We start from the raw sequence: 6,452 nt of genomic DNA on the forward strand, positions 1-6,452 counted from the left end.
AGTCTATCATCGATGGGCATTTGGATTGGTTCCAAGTCTTTGCTATTGTAAACAGTGCTGCAATGAACATTCATGTGCATGTGTCCTTATAATAGGATGATTTATAATCCTTTGGATATATACCCAGTAATGGGATTGCTCGGTCAAATGGAATTTTTATTTCTAGGTCCTTGAGGAATCGCCACACTGTCTTCCACAATGGTTGAATTAATTTACACTCCCACCAACAGTGTAAAAGTGTTCCTGTTTCTCCACATCCTCTCCAGTGTCTGTGGTCTAAAGATTTTTTAATGAGTACCATTCTAACTGGTGTGAGATGGTATCTCAATGTATTTTGATTTGCATTTCTCTAATGACCGGTGATGATGGGCATTTTTTCATATGTTTGTTGACCTCATATATGTCTTCTTTTGAAAAGTGTCTCTTCATATCCTTCACCCACTTTTAAAAGGGCTTGTTTGTTTTTTTCTTATATATCTGTTTTAGTTCTTTGTAGATTCTGGATATTAGCCCTTTGTCAGATAGGTAGATTGCAAAAATTTTTCCCCATTCTGTTGGCTGCCAATTCACTCTAATGACTGTTTCTTTTGCTGTGCAGAAGCTCTGGAGTTTAATTAGGTCCCATTTCTCTATTTTGGCTTTCGTTGCCAATGCTTTTGGTGTTTTAGTTATGAAGTCCTTGCATATGCCTATGTACTGGATGGTTTTGCCTAGGTTTTCTTCTAGGGTTTTTATGGTGTTAGGTCTTATGTTTAAGTCTTTAATCCATCTGGAGTTAATTTTAGTGTAAGGTATCAGGAAGGGGTCCAGTTTCTGCTTTCTGCACATGGCTAGCCAGTTTTCCCAACACTATTTATTAAACAGGGAATCCTTTCCCCATTGCTTGTTTTTGTGAGGTTTGTTAAAGATCAGATGGTTGTAGATGTGTGGCATTGCCTCTGAGGCCTCCGTTCTGTTCCATTGGTCTATATATCTGTTTTGGTACCACTACTGTGCTGTTTTGATTACTGTAGCCTTGTAGTATAGTTTGAAGTCAGGTAGTGTAATGCCTCCAGCTTTGTTCTTTTTGCTTAGAATCGACTTGGCTATGTGGGCCCTCTTTTGGTTCCATATGAAGTTTAAGGTGGTTTTTTCCAGTTCTGTGAAGAAGGTCATTGGTAACTTTATGGGGATAGTGTTGAATCTGTAAATTACTTTGGGCAGTATGGCCATTTTCACGATATTGATTCTTCCTACCCATGAGCATGAAATGTTTCTCCATCTGTTTGTGTCCTCCATCTGTTTGTGGATCAGGTTATTTATTGTCCTACGGGTTGGCCTGGTCTGGCCCTGAGGTCATGGTTTAGGGTGTTAACAGTCACACTGACTCACTTGTCACTTTGTGGCCCTTTTCCTAGAGAAGTCCGCATCCAGTTTCTCACCTGCTTTATGCCCTGGGGATTATATTAGTTAGAGCAACAATTTCTCAAATTGATCCCTGGGCTCTTATGGGTCTCTGAGACTCTTTCAGATGTTCCTCAGGCCAAACTATTTTCACCATAATACCAAGATTTTACTTGTCTTTTTCATTGTATTGACATTTATGACAATGGTACAAGAAGAGTGATAGGTGAAATTGCTGGTTCCTTAGCATAAATCAAGGAAGTGGCACCAAGTACTAGCAGTGGTTATATTCTTCACTGCCATGCACTTACAGACAAGAATCATTGTATTACAAATATCTTTGATAAAGCAATAGAAATTATTAATTGAATCTCAACCTTTGAGTACATTTAGGGTTCTGGTGACAAAATAAAAAATGAACATAAAGTACTTCTGCTGCATATCAAAGTTTGAAGCCTTTACATTTCAATATAAAGTAATTGTGCAATTGTTTGACCTGTGAGTTGAATTAGTCACTTTTTCATGGAAAACCATTTTTTCTTGAAAAAATGACTGATAGACAAACTATGGTATTTGACAAATATTTCTACAAAAATCAAACAAGTAACCTTGTCACTTCAAGGAAAACAACTGACACTACTTGTTGCCAATGATAACATTTGAGCTTTCAAGTGAAAGTTATGATTGTGAAAGACTTGTATCCACCATTCTGAGCTTGACGGTTGCCCAAATACTAAAAACTTTTTTATGAGATCTATGGTGATGTTAACCAATGTGAGTTTTAAATATTATATAAAGAAATGTGTTAACATTTGGAATAGCTACATAACTCAGTGAGCTTATATTTTTCAAATGACCAATTCATGGTGTCACACAATTGTGCATGGGTAAAAGATCCATTCAAAGTGCAAGATAAAACAATAAATTTTAATGTTAACAGATATAAAAATTTAATTGGTATAGTTTCAGATTCCATATTACAGCTAACTTTTTAAAAAACGACTACTTGTTGAGTTTCAGTATAATGTCAAAAAGAAGATCCATAATTATCTGAAATGGATCTTAAAATGCTCTACCTTTTTTCAACTACATATCTGTGTGAGGCTGGAATTTCTTCATATACTTCAATCAGAACAATATAGCAAAACATATTGAATGCAGAAGCAAATGTGAGAATCCACCTGTCTTCTATTAAACCAAACTCTAAAGAGGTTTTCGTGAATGTAAAACAATGCCTATTCTTCTCACTAATTTTTTTGTTTTGGGAAATACAGCTATTTTTCATAAAAATGTTATTTGTGTCAACATGTAATAGTTTTATTATTGTCATTTTTAATGAATTAAAAAATAAAAAGTCAGATTTAACTTCTAATGTGATAAATGTTGATACATATAAACCATATAAAAAGTTTTGGGGGGGATCCTCAATAATTTTCAAGATTGTAAAGGGATCTTGAGACCAAAAAGTTTCAAACCCCTCGAGTTAAGAGTACAGCTCAGCTATTGTAACTAAGAGATATGTACAGAAAAAGAGATGTACAAAGTGGTCCAAGCAATGTAGAAATTCTCTCTTCTTAAGTAGCAGTCCAAAGGTTGCTGGGGTGGGAGGCCAGGGCAGGCAGATAGTTCTGTGCCATGGGTCCTCCAGGGTCTCAGATTCCTTCTGTCATGCCCGGACATCCTCTAGGGGATGGGTTCTTAATCTGGGGTTTCTATATTTGGAATGTCTATGAATTTGGGTAGGAAAACCTCTAACAGAAATGTAGCATTTCCTTTAATTATAGGCAACAAACCATAGTAGCATTAGCAGGACTAATGACTTTGTCAACAATAGACATCACAGGCATTTTTACAGCACATTACGCTTATTACAGAGATCTCAAAATACCATTTATATTCAGCACTACTTTAAAACCGTGTTAGTTGTTAGAACCCCTTGATAGATTTTGTTATACAATTAATGTATCAATGAAGAAATACATACAGTAATATGTCATACATTTATTTGTTTTAAACATATTTGTATAATAGTATTCCATTATGATTGGTTTCCTTTATAGTCTGTTTTATCTTTAAATATATTTTAAACATCACTTTGTTAATGTCTCAGGGAACCATTCACTAGAATGCCAAATAGGTACAAAACTGATTAAGAAAAGCTGTTCTAGGGTCATGTTTGGAGAAGGGAATATAGAGTAAGAAACTTCCTTTTAAGAAAGTGCAGCCAGCACTTCCTGCTCACATTCCATTGTTGCGAACTCAGTTACAGGGCTACATCGAGCTGGAAAATGTGGTTTCTAGCTGGAAGGCCATGTGCCTTGCTAACACTTGAGAGTGAGTGGGGGTTAAATTACTAGGAGGAACAAGGGGGTTATTGAACAATGGGTGGGAGATAGTTCATAGTCTCTTTTCGGGTTTCTGAAGGGCTTCGTTTCTTTTCTGTTGAGCCGTTCTCACTTTGCTTCTCTGCTCCTCAGTTCTCTAGTGGCTCTCTTCTCAACAATGAGCAGGTGTACTCTCTGATAGTCTGTTCCAACCACCTCTTTGGAAAAGTTACATAAACAGTGACTCTCATGTCAGTGTCATAAATGGCGAAATTAATAAGATGACATGTCAAGGTTAAAAGGATGGCAGGATAATTGCCAAGCATCTCCCCTCAAATATTTATTACAATAAATGTTATTATGAAGGGAACAATAGTAACTAGACAGTACCTTAATCAAGCTCTCAAGGCTAATATCACCAATAAGAAGACATATTATCAGCACATATTCCCTGACGTGATGTACTGAGAAGGGCACATCACCTCTCTGGTAGTCTTCACTCAAATAGAAACGTGAGAAAACATCCAGCAAATTGAAACTGAGAGACGTTTTTAAATATAACTGACCAGTACTATTCAAATAGGTCAAGACTGTCACAAATTAGAGGAGCCCAAGGAGACATAAAAACTAATGTGGGATCATGGATTGGATCCTGGAACAAGAAAAGTGACATTAATGGGGAAGTTGACAAAATTCAAATAAGGTCTGCAGCTTAATTAATAGTATTGTAGCAATGTTAATTTCCTGGTTTTGATAATGATACTATGGTTATATAAGATGTTAACATTCACAATAGCAAAGACTTGGAACCAACCCAAATGTCCATCGATGATAGACTGGACAGGGAAAATGTGGCACATATACTCCATGGAATACTATGCAGCCATAAAAAAGGATGAGTTCATGTCCTTTGCAGGGACATGGATGAAGCTGGAAACCATCATTCTCAGCAAACTAACACAGTAACAGAAAACCAAACAGTGCATGTTCTCACTCATAAGTGGGAATTGAACAGTGAGAACACATGGACACAAGGAGGGGAGCATCACACACTGGGGCCTGTCGGGTGGTGAGGGACAAGAGGAGGGAAAGCATTAGGACAAATACCATGGGGGGCTTAAAACCTAGATGACCAGGCTGATAGGTGCAGCAAACCACCGTGGCACACATGTACCTGTGTAACAAACCTGTATGTCCTGCACATGTGTCCCAGAACTTAAAGTACAATAATAGTAATAATAATAAAAGCTTTAACATTAGAAGAATTAGCATTTAAGATAATTATGGATCTTCTTTTTGACTATACACTAATACCCTAAAGGGTATATGAGAACTCTCTGCTATTTTTGCAACTTTTCTATCAGTGTAAAATTATTTCAAAATAAAAAGTTTTTAAAAAGGCTGATAAGTACAGAGATACAGCTGCCCTGGATGGTGACACTTTGCTAGGGCTTTTATTACCCAGTGAGGAACAAGGACTAGCTTATCTCCCTCCCATTCAAAGCTGAAAAACCAATCCCAGGCAAATACTCTCCAGCTTTTGGACAAAAGCTTGGCTGAAGCTGGTGATCCAGAGAGGATACAGTAGAGCATATGCTTACCTTCTTTGAATGTCAACTTTTCTCATCTTTCAAATGGGAGAATATAATACTTATCGGGTTGCTGGGGATGTATTTAAAGAGGTAATGTCTCTGAAGTGGAACAAATGCTCAATAAATATAATTATTACACTGTAAGGAGAAACCTGGGAAGAATCTTATTATCATTGAAGCTTAAGTAAAGCATTCACATAAGTATTTATGAAGTGCTTCAAATACACCACATATGCTCCAAGTCAAGTTATCATTAGTGATGATAGGGTCACTGTAGTGCTACCGGCTTTAACTAAAGTTACAACACTGTTGCAGAATCTAATTTAATTGAGACATACTCTAATTTGGATTACATTTTTCTAATTTAATTCCACATGCCTTGTATTTTCACATAGTTGTTAGCCTATAAATTATTAATTTAGTCACTTTGTTTGATTATATTTTTTCTGGCATTGCTCATCAGTGCTAACATGTTTAAATATTGGTCTCAGTGGTTGCTCAAAGCAAAGTGATATAGGAGAGAAACACCCCAATGACCCAAATCTAATAAAAATGTTGCTTTGTTGTAAAACTTGTTTTGTGATATCAAGCTGGACTTTGACCACTTCTGCCTAATGGTTTTAGCACTAGCGTTGCTCAGTCTCTTCTTTGATGGAGGAACTAGGGGAGTTCAGGGTGAGGTTATCATTCATCTGGGGCTCCTATAGCTCTTGCTATGCCTATCTGGACCAGTGCTACCCATAGTATGATCTGTGGATTTGTGCTATTCTGCAGATTCTTACTGGTCTGTGAAGACAATTGAGAGAAAGCATTCAGAAACTTTGAGAACATTTTGAATGACTTGTTTATGTTTGTTGAATAAAATTTAAAAGGGTTTGCATTGTATACTTTTTGTTTTTCTAATAATTTATCATTATTGTTATCATATTTGACAAATGTTTCAGTCTGTGACATATTGGTAAACAGAAAACACAAAACCTCATCCTTACTCATAATAGATCAGTATCTAAATCATGAGGTATATTTGGTAAAAGACCATCCCAGGCAATGTGTAATTGAAAGTAATCAATAAAAAGAAAGGCATTCTCATCGATCTCTATACATTTTATAAATACAAGCAGAACTAGCATTGCTGCCTAGAAGCATCTGTGTA

The sequence above is a fragment of the Cebus imitator genome, unplaced genomic scaffold (assembly GCF_001604975.1).
Source record: "Cebus imitator isolate Cc_AM_T3 unplaced genomic scaffold, Cebus_imitator-1.0 Scaffold24, whole genome shotgun sequence".
Classification (NCBI taxonomy): domain Eukaryota; kingdom Metazoa; phylum Chordata; class Mammalia; order Primates; family Cebidae; genus Cebus; species Cebus imitator.